This window comes from Andrena cerasifolii, chromosome 2 (genome assembly GCF_050908995.1).
Source record: "Andrena cerasifolii isolate SP2316 chromosome 2, iyAndCera1_principal, whole genome shotgun sequence".
In the NCBI taxonomy this organism is placed as follows: Eukaryota; Metazoa; Arthropoda; class Insecta; order Hymenoptera; family Andrenidae; genus Andrena; species Andrena cerasifolii.
This window is the reverse complement of record NC_135119.1, coordinates 7,206,529-7,223,630: the sequence shown is the minus strand read 5'-3', so window position 1 is coordinate 7,223,630 and position 17,102 is coordinate 7,206,529. Positions and strand designations below refer to the sequence as shown.

The following is a 17,102-nucleotide window of genomic DNA, read 5'->3' as shown; positions in this document are numbered from 1 at the left end:
CCATCTGGCGGCGAAAATTAAAGCGGTCTAATCGGGTTAGCTGTCACATGTAATTGGCAGTATTGGGAATTTCGACTGTTTGATGATCGATTTTGTAAAATTTAACAGACTATTTAATGACAAAAACATTATTGCACTGTTTCAATACTTGTGTGACACCAGTCCTGTATCGCGATTCGCCCGATTACAGAGCTTGCTTTAGTAGATAGCGCTCTCACAGTATTACTCTCCCAATACGGAAGTGATGCGTGAACATACATACATACATCATGAAATATATGTGACGAATTCGAATTCGACGAATTCAAGTATATGTGACGAGTAACCTCCTCCTTTTCGAAGTCGGTTAATAAATGAGAACTATCGACAACTTCGACTCTGAACTTAATTGCAGCTAGCTCGAAAGGAAACTTTTCAGTAAAAACTTAAATATCTCGGAAACTACTGATATACCTATTTCCAATAAAATTTTGAAGTTCCCTCAGATATGTCCACGGAGTCTCACAATACATCGCACAATCGCAAACCAAAACTCTACGATTTTCCATTCCCCTCCCTTTTCCTCGAATAATTTTTTCTTCTCAAGAAACAATTTATTTTCTCTTCAAAAAAAATTGTTTTCATCTGGTATCATATTGCATATGAAAACTTCAGGTTTGTTTTAGAAATACTCTTACCAAGCGTGCGCCAGCGTTGCGTTCGTGCCTGCATGGTGCAACTGGTGAGAGATTTCGACAAGCCTCTGCGCGATGGATGACTATCGTTTGATATTTACCGTCGGCGATCGTATCTCAACCGGCGATCTAGCGCTCGCTAAAACGTTTCACTCAGCACGCTCGATTCTAACCAGTCGCGCGATACAACAGGTCGGTTATTTGTCATAGGCTCGTTCTATCATGACGCGGCCACTCATTTACGGATCTTCCCGCAGTGGCTTGATCGATACTCTGCTTGACCGATATTAACGCTGATCAGTTGCGATGCGTCACATAGAAATGTGAGAACATGACAGAAAGCATACATATGTATGTAATGGATTGTTCTCGCTTTACACCGTTCCCCCACTGAACGCACATGTCGATCAGTATTCGTGGTTCAGAACGTGTTTAGCCACTGTTCGAGCGAACCATGGTTCGAAGATCGAATCGATGACTCACGAACGCGAAATGTCCCGTAACATTGACTGCGTCTGGAATTCTATTCCATGCTCGAACGATTCGAAACGTCGAAAAACGTTTGATATTTTTTATCAGTGATTTTGCAGTCTAATCTATATCTATGTATATAAAAGAAGTCCTGACTGACTGACTCATCAACGCCCAGCTCAAACCGTTTAACCTAGGAACGTGAAATTTGGAATGTACATTGTTTTCATGACGTAGGCGCCCACTGAGTAAGGATTTTTGGGAATTTCGCCCCCAAATGGGAGAAAAGGGGTACAATGTATTTTCTCGGGTTCCTTAATATCTCTCAGGCCCGATTAGATATCAACTTGGTTCTTACTCACAAAGATCGCCCACACAAATGCCTAAAAACCAATTTCAGGATTTTCCCCTAATCAACCCCTAAGGGGTGAAAAGAGGTGAAATCGTCATATTATTGGATGGATTTCAGTTGAACTATCTGTGACGCATGCAGAGGCGGATTAAGGTCGGTTGAGGCCCGGGGCATCCTTCTCTGGTCGTATGTATTCAGTCTTTATTAACCGATGTCCATTTAAGTACATTTAAAGTGTCGTGGCAGTTATTTCGATCGATTTTCATTTGTCTCTGTAACTGATCTAATTTAAACGAACGAAATACAATGGAATGACGATTTGGCACTGATTTAAAGTGAAGATAAAACGTTTTCAATTTAGCCGTCAATGCGACATTTAGAACAATGCATTTACTATAACAAACGTTCGTCTCCAAACAGTATAGGGCATTCTACAGGGTGTCCGCGGGAAGACTGAACAGCTGGATATCTCCTAATGTATTGCAGATAAAAAAATAAAAAAAAATATAGCTTTGCACATTGACACCCTGTATGTCGGATCTTCAGGATAACCTGATCACGTTTCCGTGAGGATCAGCCATTCAGGGGTCATTCTACTTTGATCGGCTGAAAAATTAAGCTATTTGTAAAGATTTTTTTCTGAGCAAATTCAACATATAATGAAATAAATCTTTTTGGTATTTATTGAGCTACCCTTATATTATACAAAAAAGTTTAAAAAGAATTTTTACCATTTGTTTTAAACGTTTTTTTACAGTGACAATGTGGCACCTAAAAAAAAGAGGTATGTTCAAGGCGTAGGTGATTTCCCGCCTCAGGCTTACCTGAAACAAAGAATTCCAAAAGATTCTTAATCTTTATGAGTGTCGCTATAGCCCCTAGCTCAATGAACAATTTTTCCCCAGAAATAACCGAGATTTTTCTTATGGAACACCCGAGAATACAACCTTTTGGGTGTTTTGTCAAACTTTTTCTTCAAACCGGCGCCATTTTCTTACTTTTCAACAAAAATTGTTGATTTAGCTAGGGGCTAAAGCGACACTCATACAGATAATGAATCTTTTGGAATTTTTTGTTTCGGGTAAGCCGGAGCCGGAAAATCACCTACGCCGTGAACATACCTCTTTTTTTTAGGTGCCATATTGACACTATAAAAAACAATTAAAACATATGGCAAAAATTATTTTTAATTTTGTTTTTGTATAATATAAGAGTAGCTTAATAAATACCAAAAAGATTTATTTCATTATATGTTGCATTTACACAGAAAAATATCTTTAAAAGTAGCTTAATTTTTCGGCGGTTCAAAGTAGAATAACCCTTTAAGAAGTACTATGGCAAGTTCAAGAAGGGTGCTATCAAACTTTAAAATTCTCAAGCGACCCGCTTCATTTCCCAATGATTGAATATTCCAATAGCTCAAAGGTTACAGTACCTTTTCAATGTACCTAAACACCACCATATACATAATCAAATATAAAGTCCGGCAACGCAGCCACACTGCTATCATCTATCACCATCTTCACTTTCTTTACAAACAATACCTTCTTGCCATACCCATTCCACCCTGCAAACTATAAACAAATCGCTTTAAGCAGATCTTATTGAAACCAATTTCTCTCGCATTCAATCCTACCAATATCATCTTGGGGAAGTGCTCGTGCGCTCCTTTCGTGTGAAATATTTTTCCACGCTACGCGTGATCGTTCACAGGGCGGCGGAACGTTATGGGTTATCGGGTATTCGAGCATTCGGGAAATGCGAGCTGCTTACCGGAACCGCGCAGCCTCAGTCACGGCGAGGAATACCGCGGCACGTCTGAAGGAAGATAGTTCCTCCGCGAGAAATGCACTCGGCGTGAAAAGCACCGAAAGTAATCGCGACGGGAAAGGGAACACGAACGGAACGGGCACGCGACTGTGGAAAAGGCGCGAACGAAAGAGATGCGCGTTGACGTTGCATGTAAGGTGAATGTCCCAATTTCTGCTGATTTAAGAGGTAACTCGTCATAAAGAAGGTGTAAAAAATTTGTTTGCGATCAAACTTTGCAGAGTAATTGATTAATTCTTTAATAATAAATCGACCAATTCAAAAACTATTTAAGAAAGGTATTTCAAGATGTTTAACTATTAGTAATTTGTAATTAAATATAGAATGCTCTAAGTGTCCGTATTTCTGTTCATGAAAAATAACGATGTATGTATTGACCCAAGCTCGTGCAACACTCGCGTAAATGTTTAAGTAATTTAGAATTATTTTGTTGCAACTGTAGTACAAACGTAACGCATATGATAATAAGAAAAATACGAAATGAGCAGAAATGGGGACGTGAGCAGAAATTGAGACGCGAGGCGAGCGCAGCTGACGCGAATCGGTCATTCCTGTGCCAATTTCGGATTACCTGTGCCTCACACATTTTTAATTTAAACGATTTTATTCAACTTCTATCCTCTGTTTGCTTGTTTCTATGTATGGTTCAAATCTGGCAACTCAAATTTAACCCACTTCCAACTATTCAATTGTCTTGAAACTTTGCAGGGGTGCGTAGTTTGGATGGCAATGTAATATTAAAAAAAAAAATATTTAAATATAACCCATAACCACAAATCCAAAGGACTTGAAATCAGCCACTCGCGTTTTTTACGAAAGCGACAAAAACCGGCTGCGTTCGGGACGCTAGTCGCATCGCGAAAATAATAATAATTGAGCCGTTTATTTTGAAAGTGGCCTAAGTCCATTTGCCAATTATATTTTGTTGATTGTAGTAACGTGTACAACTTGAAGTTAGTATTAAAAATTGATATATGAAAATTTTTTAAATATAAAATGGACTTAGGTCACTTTCAAAATAAGCGGCTCAATTATTTATTGCACAGTACACTTTACAAAAGAAAACATATGCGAAAGCGAGAAAGAGAAAGAGGAAAAAGAAGAAGAAAAGTTAGACTTGAATAGCACGTATAATAGTAAAGGAGTGGAAAGGGCGAGGTACAGCGGTCAGCTGTTGTTAACCTTATCATTTAAAGCTACTTAAACTAACACTAATAGTGTACACGCAAAGTAAATGTAGACAGCCAAATAACGTAATCAAGAGTAAGAACTAATGTCATATGCGTGGTTGAAAATGGAAAAATAACAAGAGTAAATGTTAAAAATTAATTGCTGTTGCTGATTACACACAATTTATCGATAAATCATCCATCACGTATGTACGAATAGTAAAACTAAACTTTGCAGACCTTCGTAGTATATCAACATCGAAATTGCAGTACAAGAAAATAATTATCTTTTAGTTTTTAATGCATTTTAATTAAGTAGTGCACTTTTAATAAAATCGTTTGACATCATTTTTTTTTTATATTCTTTTTCCACAAACATCTTGAAACCAAACTCGTTATTTATGCAGCTCCGTGAATCGAACCCGACGCGAATGCCGGTCCCCTTCGGTTACGAGGGCGGTGTACACATTTGAAACAGGTAATGCTTTCTTTATGAGCGTATTCACCCGTGAATATTTTTGTCCCCTGCCATTTATTTTCTGCGGTCATAGAGCTCTTTGTTCTGGAACTCGAGTGCTGAAACCGCGATAAATTATTCGATCACAATCCCCCATATATGGGGAATTAATGAGGGAATTGAAGGCTTTGCGGTTTTACCTGTTGTTACTACTCACTGACTGAGCTGTTAAGCTCTCGCGATGGTTGAAGGATATAATTTGAAAGGGTAAGTACTGCTACTGTCGCAGTCGGAAACGATCAGTTGGGATCAACTACCATGGCGGACAGTGTAGGTACATATTTAAGAATCGATTAAGAACCGATATCGAAGAATGGATTTTTCTTTCTAATGTAAAAAGGGCCTAGCCGAGTAATCGTAGTGAAAAGTCCCCCCACATTTAACTTGATGTACAGCAATCAATAGGTTCCTCAAAGAAAACTATTAGTATTAAGTAGTTACGGGGGTGAAACGTAATTTGCAGTTTAAGCTCCGTTACTTTGTTCTAGTGGATATAAACTTATAAAATAAATCGCATTTAACAATACACACTATAAGCTCTTCCTCAATTATCTACCTTCCATGTGTTTATTCAGGTATCGCATTGATTCGCTGAGACGTAAGCTGCGCGACAAATCGTCCGAACACTAATTTTTGGGCACGTCTCATCCTCCCACACAACACCCCATACGTAGAGTCACTTTAGTCACCAGCAGTCATCAGTAAGTATCATGCATTTCATTCTTTCCTCGTCAACTGTTTACCCTTAATCCTCGTCAACGTTAAGAATAAATAACAATAAATTGCATGCATATAAAAAAATCAAATAAACCATGCGAAACTATTACACAACTAAGGAGAGCGAAATAGGAAAATTCAATTCGAAATCCGCACGCTGACGTTACGCTAACAAGACGGATAAAGGATTGTCTATGAATTAACGATGTTGTCAATGTAACCTGGCCGGATTAACGACCGGTGCTTCATCACAACCAGTTCGAATTTACGCTAGAATATTATACCAAATTTATAGCACCGCGATAAATAATATTATTACGCTGCCACGTTAGCAACAACGTGCAGTCCATTTTGCATAATATACCTACATAAATGTATAAAGAACAGTTAGCGTGCATTGGTATCAAGCCCTGATAAAATCACGAAACGTCGGTTTATTGGAATATATGTTCAGATACGTAGATGTAATAAATGTAATAGAAAATTCGATGGCGAGCACTGGCAGCTAACCATGTGCAAGTAATCCATTGCAAAATCATTAATCACCAGGCGTTTCATCGGAACCGTTCGTGTTTTTAAGACGCTGCAATAGAATGTTCGTCGATCGGTCGGATTACATCCGTCAGCATCAAAAGCATTAGAATGATACGAATTCGCGTGCGAGGAACTGCAGGTTCGCGCATTAACTTTCTCATTATTATTCACTTCGTTATTATTCTGGTCCCATGGCAATTTTGCCCGATAATTGCAAGCCTGTTTCGTCGGGTAGCAAGTAGATTATACCAGACCGAATACGATGCTGGACGTAAATTTGTTCGGGACGATAAAGGACGTTACACTCGGGTTACTAACTTCCAGCAGTCTCGCGTTTGTTGTTGCGGAGAAAAATTTCCAGGGCATAATAGGAGAATGTACATTACTATATTCGTGTCTAATTAAGCAGTTCTTTACTGAAGTTATATACATACAATATTTAAAGTATTACATTTAACAAATCACTAAATTATCAGCACCAGACAGATATTTACAACCTAACTCCTCCATATTTTTAACCGACTCCGGAAAGGAGGAGGTTATAGATTCGACTCGTACGTATTTTTTTTTTATGTTTGTCCGGGCATAACTCCTCAGCATATGCGCCGATTTTGATGATCTTTTTTTTTTATTCTAAAGAGAGCGATGCCCCGGTGGTCCCACCCTGCGCTGCATCAATTTTGGCTCAATACTTTGCCAGTACTGGTTAATTCAAACTTCGCCTTGTATTTCATGTATTCTCGCATTTTAGAGAATTTCCGCGCGTTAAGTTGTAGACCCCATATAACGAATTTGAGACATCCTTCTTCTCACTCTTTGCAGTCACTTATTTTTGGAATCTTCCGTTTCTAGCAAACGGAAGTTTTTTTTGTGTACGCCTACCCATATTTTTTCAAATAAATGCAGTTATACAACTTAAATAACTAAAAAGTAAGAACTACAAAATTTAAAAAAAAAAACTAAAACTGTCTTTAACAAAATAAAAATGCAGTAAAAAGTACAAAATAATTTTCCCCTTATTTAATTACACGATCAATCGATACCCAGGTGTAGAATTTCAATTCACAAACCATCGATGGACCACCACTTCAGAAGTTGCCTGTAATCATTACTTTCACACGTATATACACGTCAATGAAACATACTTCCAATCAAGCGTGGCTACAAATATCCCGCCCGCATAATTACCAAATATAATTTATTTCCTGCCTTGGAATACAGCAGGTATTGGAAAAACGTAACGAGCAATGAAATTACTCAGATATTGAGATATACCCAGATACCGTTGCGAAACTACTGTGCCATGCTTGACTAAAATACCACACAGCAGTACATGCCCATTATTTCAAGCTTGCAGTGGCTCTCTCCATGGTAAATGCACGGTCGGTTTATCGACCAGCCGGTCGACCCATATCCGTGGCATTATTGTTTAATGACTTCTCGTCTTCGTCGAGGTCGAAAAATAGGCACTGCTGTGGATGAATTTGTCACCGTGCCTTTGCCGCGTGTCAGCATCAGAGACACAATCCCGGGGCATGAAAATTCTCCCTGAAAACGCAAAACCCTGCCAGAAATTCATGGGCCAACTCTCAGATCTCACTCTCTTCGTTTCAGGAATAAAAAAAGATCGTACCATCGTACCTTCAAAAGTACTTCCTTTCCAAGCCGCAAACACTTTATACCCTCCCTGAACTTTCGTAAAAAAAAACACCCTAGGAACTTTATACACATTCCGTCTGATTTAGACGCGGAAGAAGATGACAAGAGCAGTGCCTATAAAACTTCCAAAGGTGGGTCACTGACTTCTGGGACATTCCACGTGATTAGTTGTGTATCGACGCGAAAAGGAGACTCGTGCATGCTGACACGAATTAAAATTTCATTCCGCTAGGGGTAGCTGATCGAGGGTATTCACCCCTTCGGCTCTACACGTACTCTAAATCCATCTACGTTTCACTCGAACGTGTTCGGCTGGAGTCGTGGTTAAAAGAATAGGTTGCCGCGGAACTCGCCGAGGAACCTGCATGCTCACGTGAAACGCTCCTCGACGGAGCATTTAGGGAACGGGGGACGGAGATTATTTTATTTTCTGCTTTCGTGAGCCGAGTTAATTGCCGATCGAAGATCAGCGGGCAGCGAACCGGTGATTAGCGCGGCGTGAATGGACGATTACGTTTCAGGACCGAGGAGTCGATAAAATTTCTCGTGCTTGTAACGAGCGCAATTATCTTCGGACGTCCTGGAATCGAAATATCGATTACGCCCGTAAGGAAAAGCCGTAAGTCATGCCTGTGGTGTCTTCCTCGCCGTGCCTCTCGAGCGTCGAGCACCCTCGTGTGGAGGACCCGTGATACACCAATAGATGTCTCATAGAAGTGGTCATGGCTTATAGATAGCTGGAAACAATTTCGATATCTAGCACGAGTATAAGCGCAGCGATTTCAGGGGCGAATTTGCAGACTTGGCGCACCTAGACTATCGAGCTTCTGCCACCCCTTTCGTGAAACATTATCAAATATTTTCATTTAAAAGAGTTCAGACAATTTTAAAATTAATTCGATATGAGCTGTTGCTAATTTGCTAGCTGAGAATAAAAAGTGATTTTTTATTAAAGTGGTCTGAAGCCTCTGCGTATAAATATCACGCGGTTAAAACAATCGAATTAAAAACATTTTGCTACCTTTTTCAATTTTTTTTTTCGCCCAAAATTTGCCGCCTTCGGCCTACTTGGCCTGTATAGAAATTCGGCCCTGAGAGGTTTTGCAGATTTTGCGCCCACGGCGAGAGCACCCACTCGTTCATCAAGGCTCTCGATAGCTCCATCGCGTCCAAATATCGCGAAATGTCAGTTTCATTTAGCCTGGGCAGCTTTCCAGAGAACACATTTCTCTATTGAATATCGTAGACACGTGCTCCTCCATGCCACAAATATGTGCCTACGTTTAACCGTGCTGTCTAAGATTCCGCACTGGTTGGATGAAATGTGCTATTAGGGAATGGGATTGTACGGCGCGTTTCAAGTGCAGCGTCCTGTGTAGGAATGTGTTTTGAACGGCGAAGTAAGAATAAGTGTTTAATAGTTCCCTTTAGCAGGGAAGAGTGCACTTTTAGACGAGAAGTGATACTCCTTAGGTCAACCAACGTCAAAGAAATTAAATTAATGCAAAGTTATATTAGCTGTTCAAAGTTTTTATGAATTTTCTCAAAAGTTGTAGAGGGGTTGCTGTGCCGTTTAATATTTGTCGTGCTGGGCTGAACACGCACACGACTCGAGTATCGGAATTGCTTCAAAAACAAGTGAGATCTTCTATTTTTGGGGTAAAATAGTACAAATAAGTAGAAACTCTGAAAAGCTCCCTTGTATTATTTTTATTCCATTCAAAACATGGAACTCTCATGGGAACTACGTAGACCGTTTTGTATTTCGTATTTTGCCTCGCAGAATATACTTTTGAAATAGTCGTGTTATATTCCAACTGGAACTGAAAAATTTCTGGTACCACTTTTTCCGAACACATCTCAAATTCATCCCGGTATCAAGGGGTTACATCCACCTAGAGGTCCGGAAAAAGCATACAAGTTCAGGAATTTTTGGGTGGAAAAGTATAAATGAAAATTATACGCAATGTTTTTCTATTAAAAGATACATCTTTTAACTATATCGTTCTAAATTTTCATCAGATATTATTATTAACTAAAGGAGATATCGGCCTGGATATGAGTCGTGTTTTTTATAAGCATTAACTGGTGGACATTCCCTAGGCTAAACGATGCGTCTGAAAGCAAAGGTTCAAATAAGTTTTAAAAATAAATACCTTTCAGAAGTACCTGACGTTCTCATATTTTTAAATTTTGCTTTCAATTTTGCAATAATGGAAATACTTGGAAAGCCTTCGTGAAAAAATGAAAAAATTTTCCACGAAATTCGATATTTCAACTTCGAAATCAGTCGCCCTTTTTTACCAAAATACAATATTAAAATTCGGTGAACGTCAGGTACTTCTGTACGTTATTTATTTGTAAAATCTATTTGAATTTTTGCTTTCAGATAGAACGTTTAGCCAAGGGAATGTCTACCAGCTAATGCTTAAAAAAAAACACGACTCATATTCAAGCCGATATCCCCTTTATTTAATAATAATATCTCATGAAAATTTAGAATAATATAGTTAAAAGATGTATCTTTTACTAGAAAAACATTGTGTATAATTTTCGTTTATACTGTTCCCAAAAAAATTCCTGAACTTGTATGCTTTTTCCGGACCTCTAGGTGGATGTAACCCCTTAAACTGACCATCAGAAACTACTCTATCCTAAAAAATCCATAAATTAACACAAATCCGCATACTTCGCATTTGATTAGTGTCTCCCCCAACTACACTCCACGCTCATCGTGCCCCATAATTCCCACAAACAGTCTTGATTCACTTCCAAACTAGATCCTCAAGCACTATAACACATTGTATATACATTCATCTGTCTAATCATAGGCGTAGGATAAAATCAATACACACTTTGTCTCTTTCGACCCTATTCAGTAGCATTCTGCTACCGTCGAATCTGAAAACAGACTTTCAATGACGTAGCCATTAGAATATACCGATACTTCTTTCTTCTGAAATTCTTATCTCTCGATATTCTTATCTTATCCATGCTTGTCCATAGCCTTATCTTTCAGTTGTATTAAATCGTATCGACTATCGTGGGTGTATCGATGCTCCGACTTCTCGAACCCGAAGATCAACCCTTCCGATTACCCTCGAAACGATTATTCCCCGTCGTGCTTCGCTCTGGCGATCTTATTTGCGGATGCTCACGGTACAGCCAGATGCAGCACCACGAACAACAATATCTCCGGACGACAGTGGCGTGTATACGCTGCCACTGACATATTCACGAGGAAAGGCAAAGTAGAACGTGTTTATACAAGATATCTCGTAACGTACGGGTAAAAAGTAATGCTCCCTTCTTGTCACTCCGTTCTTCCTACGCTGAGTCGCAAAAAGCTATGCTAGTTTGAATTCTGAACGCTCACCGTAATCCTTCTGCGAAGAGAAATGTATGTTTTTTTGATAGAAAAACTGAGCTCTGATCTCTAACACACTTTGGTCTGGAAGGATTTTGTTCGATGTAACATATATTCAGGGTGAATTCACGAAACCCTCGTGGCACATACACTCCATTTCATATAAGAGCGGACCTACGCACCTACCGATTTGCGACCGATCTGCGCAGCTTCCACGAAGCTGACACACGCGATTGGTCGTAGCAGTTTCGCGATTGGCCGCAGCACTTTCCCTGCCGGTTTCCTACCAATCAACGGTATATCCCTGCGCGGAACGAGTCCGCTCTAAAGCGGAACGCAGCGTAGTCAGATTTCTGCAGACACGGCAGAGTGGATAATATTTTTCGATGATCCTTAAGTCGATAAATGGGAATTCTTGAAAAGTAAGAAGTGATCACGATAAACGCATGCAGGTAGGAATAATTCATAGGTTAGTGTTAGTAATTCTTAGGTTCCCCTACCTGAAATTTCCACGACATTTTTCTCAAAAATAGAGCCTCGTGGGAATCATCGGCTTTTTGCCATTTTGTCGCCAGTTACGACACCCTGTATTCGCAATGTAGATTATAGATAGTCGGGGGTAGCTGAAAACAAGAAGAGCCACACACGCGACTGGAATAACTTTGCACGACTGGTGGCGGGGCATATTGGACCCTTAGGATCCGCCGCGACGCAAATGCATTATTGGACTTTTTCATTTAGGCTCTCCCGGTTCTGGGATGAGTTATCACCGATCGGGAGGAACAAATAGGTAATCTCCACCCCGGAGAGTTGTTCGCTTCTCTTTAATCGAGCATGATGAATCGACGATTGTGTTTCCTCCATCGACTTCCTATTTGTAACTCGCGCATCTTCGTTCTTCTTCTACTATAATCGCAACAGGATGATTAATATTCTGTCGTTTATTATAGCGCTGCTACGTTCTTCCTGGCAATACGTCCAGAAGATTTCTCGAAACGAGTTGCCACTACCGCTCGAGACAGTTATATCCGGTATGCAGGATATCGCGTTTTCCTCTGTGCTTTGCCGACGTTAAACTAAAAACAGCAGAAATTCAGAGGTGACAAAGAGATATAACCATTTTTCACGGAAAAGCGTTTTTCGCTGGTGACATGCTGCGCGCTCCCCTGCCACGGAATATTCGAAACATGCAGCGGAAGGGAAATTGCGCTTCCTCGGAGCCGTGTTTTTGTAAGAAATGCTGTTACAAAGCGGCACTTTAATCTTTCTTCCTGAGCTGCGACGATTCCGATAATGTTATTTCAATGAATTTCTCGGGGAAAGGATTTCACGAAAATAGAGAATAGAATTCTCGGGCTTCGTCGGTACAGTTAAGTCTGTGCTGCCCTTTGGTTGCAGATATCTCTGCACGTTGCTGAGAAATACGCTGTTCTTTAAGCAACAGTTGATCACTTGGCGCAGCTAACTACTAACAACAGTTCTGTTGCTAATAACAGTTATGTAATAACATTTCTACCGTTCAATCATGGATGGAGCTGAACGCAATTTCAGTTCCAAAAATTTGAAGCTACAGAAATCCAATAATCAACCTTCGAATACAGCGAGATGCACACAGGTAATTCAAAAGCAGAATTCGCTGAAACAAAAACATTAAAAAAAATCCCACTCACCTATTTCGCGTCCCAAATTCCCCCACAAAGTGTAAACGTCACAGGTCACTCACTGCCGCTGGATGTTTGACATTTGGATCACGTGTGAATATCTGGGTCACTTTGAACCTCTCTCGCTCCGTCTCTTCGAATAAATATAGTTCGCTCGTGCATAGGCAAATACGGTCTGAGGGCGTGTACAACTGTGCTTTGCGCCATTAATATCCGAATTCCCCTACGAATTCTGTCCCCCTATTTCGGACCAGCAAATTCGAGGTTCGAGTGGTGCTGCGGTCCGGAAACAAGGTTTATCGGGCCTCCGTCATTGACGGAGTATTATTAGGAGCAGGGGGGAGGAAAAAAGGAGGCGGAAATGTTGAGTTACGATAGGATATCTGGGGGCACATCTACTTGCAAGAGGATCGATTAAACGCAGCGGCGGAAGTTTTAAATTGACGGGGGATCGTGAAAAACCATGCGCACAGAAGGAATAGAAGCTTTGTTAAAAGTACGATTCCCCTGTTACAATAGACTTGAAACACGTTCGCCCCTGGGTTTACATCGCTGTAATTGGATCCAGTTTTCCTTGCTCGTTAAGGGTCTCGTTTTTACGCGCCGTTCCTACGCCGCTCTTACGTCGCGAATTACCATCTCCCTCTTCGATGCCTCCATTGTGCAGCGACATTCTTTCAAGAAACTTTCCCCGCTGCTCGTCCTTCCCCGAATTTAAACTTCGGCAAGCTCCGATGAAACTGCCCCCGGTGACGTATCATCCTACCTGCTCAGCGTGTTAAGGGGTCATGCTCAGTCAGGAGGCCGGAAAAAGGGTGGTCTTTGGAAATTTTTTACTCAAAAGCTATAACACATTTCTGAAAAAATCTTTTTTCCTTTTAAGCATTGCATCTAGTGCCGTGCATCGTAATTTTTTTATTTAAAAATATTTATCAGTAACTAAGTTATTGTCCATCACTCGAAGGTTCTCTAAAAAAAGGGGGCTTCTGTGGTGACCACTGCTGCCCGAAAGTCGATCATCTAAAATAAAAAATTCAAAAGAATTTACTTATTATATTATATTATCTAGTATTTGAACGAAGGATTTTTTTATCCGATGCTTAGTTTTCTTTTGATTGACGAAATTCATGCACGATTTATGATAAAAATTGAAACTTTTACTTTAAACATCAGCCATTTTTTCCCAAATCAATGTTTCGAAAAATCCTTCGTTCAAATACTAGGTAATATAATATAATAAGTAAATTCTTTTGAAGTTTTTATTTTAGATGATCGACCTTCGAGCAGCAGTGGTCAGCGCAGAAGCCTTTTTATTTAGAGAGCCTTCGAGTGATGGACAATAACTTAGTTATTGATAAATATTTTTAAATAAAAAAATTACGATGCACGGCACTAGATGCAATCCTTGAGAGGAAAAAAGATTTTTTGAGAAATGTGTTATAGCTTTTGAGTAAAAAATTTCCAAATACCACCCCTTTTTCGGCCTCCTGACTGAGCGTGACCCCTTAAAAGGCAGAGGGAAGCTTGACGCAATTACCCCTGTCCCTCCGTAGAGATTCAGCGCATGATTTCGACGCTGGACCTCGGGTGGAAGTTCGTGCCATTTTTCCAAGTTGCCTGACGAACGTTCGCGTCCGTCCAAGTGATTCTGCGTGAACGAACTCGAGGAAACGTGACCTATTTGCCCCTCGTCAAACGGCGCTGGTTCCTGAAAGTAGTTCGGGCGAAAATTTCTGCCGATAATTGCTTTCGGGCTGGATCCTTGGTGGAGTCATCGAGGAGACGGTTCTGAGACTTCATTTCGATAATGTTGGAACTCTCTGCGCGATTTATTATTCATGGATGGTGGGCATTAATATGGGAATAATAATCCTTAGTTGAATTCACTATGGGAATATTAAGAATAAGTAGCTAATTATGTGGCAGGATTATTGAGTTCGTAAAATAGATTACACTTAGATTGTAAAATGGATTATTGAGAATGTAAAGTGGAAGTGCCCGTTCAATAATGTTCATATTGTTTCGAACTGTATATAAAAGACTGCAATGGAATTCAATCGAGTGGAGCGTAAAACGGTTTGGCACACGTTTCTCGATAATCTCGATTTACCCTTTTGTATTTACCAGTGAAACAAGATTGCCTTCTGATGTGCATGCTTTTATTCGAATTTTTCCAAGCAGCCTCCATCGCTCCGCCACATTCCATCGAGGAATAGGGTAGACCGGGGGCGATAGTAACAGGGGGGCGATTGTATCACGTTATATCTCAAAACGTATAACAGATATTAACACAAATTTTGAATATATGATGGAGAATGACATTTCGAATACACGCATACATATCCTAGCAGTGTAGGTACACAATAGACATGCGTAGTGAAGAAAATAAGTTTTCGATACCCTAAAGTAACTTTTCCTTACTGATTTAAAATTGTAATATAAATCAGTAAGGAAAAGTTACTTTATATTTTATATTCTCTATTTTTTAATATTTAATCTGGCCATGTTTAAAGTAATACTGATCGTTACTCTTAGCACTTTTAAGTGTCTCGTTAATAAAAAATTATAATTTAAGTTCAGAAACCTGGTCGGGGGCGATTGTAACATCGGCAGTCGGGGTCGGTTGTACCGGGTGTTTAGTCTTACATTAGCCAGACCACCTTGGTCGTGCTATTTGTTTAAAGAAAGTTCGTTCCCATCTCCAAGAGAGATGCGGAAAACGTAAATCTTATAGACTAGGGAGTCCTTGACTCGCGCCGTCGTCCTCGGAGCGCCGAGTTTGACGCAGCCCAGACCGCGAGGATCGGGCTCTTGAGGGCACACCATGGGTCCGACCGTTCAACGGTTTTCGTCAGCTAGTGGGCCGCCGGTGACGTCAGGGCCCGGGGTTTTTCCCACGCGTTGCCGAGTCGATTCCACCACGCAGAGGAGGCCAACACCTACGCATCCCGCTCCAAGAAGGCACGCGAAGGGTGCAATGGAGGGGTGTCGCGAAGTCACGGGACGCTGATTGGGCAAGGCCCATTTTCCAGACCGGGAAGGAGGGCTGGGAGATTTGGAGGAAACTCGGAGACCAGAGTTGATCAAAATGTAAACTAATTACAAATTACAAAGTACGATTAAACAGTAATTGTGTAATTGATTACACATTATTTTCAGTAATTGTTCATTCAGGTAGTTGACAAAACCAAATGGTCAACTACCTAAATTAACAATCACTTAAGGTCACTCAGTGGGGTCTTAACCGATACCCTGCTGGGTACGGGCTGCCAAACGTACCCCCTACTACCTCTTGCAGGACTGTGTTTAGGGAAGACCAGGACGAAACTGGGGTCCTAAAGGGTAAAGTCTCCAACATTACTTCAAGACATGCAGTGATTTTAATTTAAAATAAGTTGTTAATATAAAATAATTTATATTACAACTGTTCTAATGCAGTACATATACCTTACTACAATGGATTTTTATTTAATATGTGCTGACAACGAGACAAATTTTAATTGCCAGTAGCAAAGCTTAATTGATGTCTTTTAATATTGATAATCAATTTCTTCAATTTCTGTTTTATTTTATTAAAATCGAAATTATATTACTTAATCTTTAGGGCCCCTGTTTTGTCCTGGTCACCCCTAAGCACAGTCCTGCAAGAGGTAGTAGGAGGCCACGTTTAGCGGCCCATACCCAGCAGGATATTGGTTAAAACCCCGCTGAGAGGCCTCACACCTAAGTCACTATAGCTCGTAGAGGCACTATAAGTAAAATTTTCGTAAAAGAAACTGTTGTTGTAACTGTAATAGTTTTTGCGTAAGCGTATTCCAAAGTCAAAGTGCTACTACCGCCCCCGGTCTACCCTACATTTACAGTGAAAATTCTTGGCATCTCTCTTATTACGTAATTCTTCCGCGAACCCGCGACCAGGCAATAATCAACCGCGACGCGTCAATTTCAATACCACTTACCGTTAAATTCACCCCAGCCTCCAGACTGAGAATAAAGAAGCTGCGAGACTCTTTGGACGGAATTTATCCGCGCGAGAACAGGCTGCTCCGTCGCGCAGAAATTGCTTCCTTATAATTCGGAGCCGTCCAATTAAGAATTCTTATTACGACAAATTTATTTCTCGGTCTGCGCGCGGAAATAAAAAGCTCCCT

The 17,102-nt window shown here is 40.3% G+C and overlaps 1 protein-coding gene across 3 annotated transcripts in view; it reads left to right on the top strand.

The window, feature by feature from the left end:
- Positions 1 to 17,102, top strand: part of LOC143366019 (uncharacterized) — a 191,077-nt gene that overhangs the window by 37,713 nt on the left and 136,262 nt on the right. The window contains exon 2 of one of the 3 annotated variants that reach the window (XM_076806712.1): positions 5,589 to 5,714. The exons of the other annotated variants lie outside the window; for them this stretch is intronic. The gene's annotated coding sequence lies outside the window, so the exon portion shown is untranslated. The remainder of the gene's footprint in view (positions 1 to 5,588; positions 5,715 to 17,102) is intronic. 3 annotated transcript variants of the gene reach the window in all.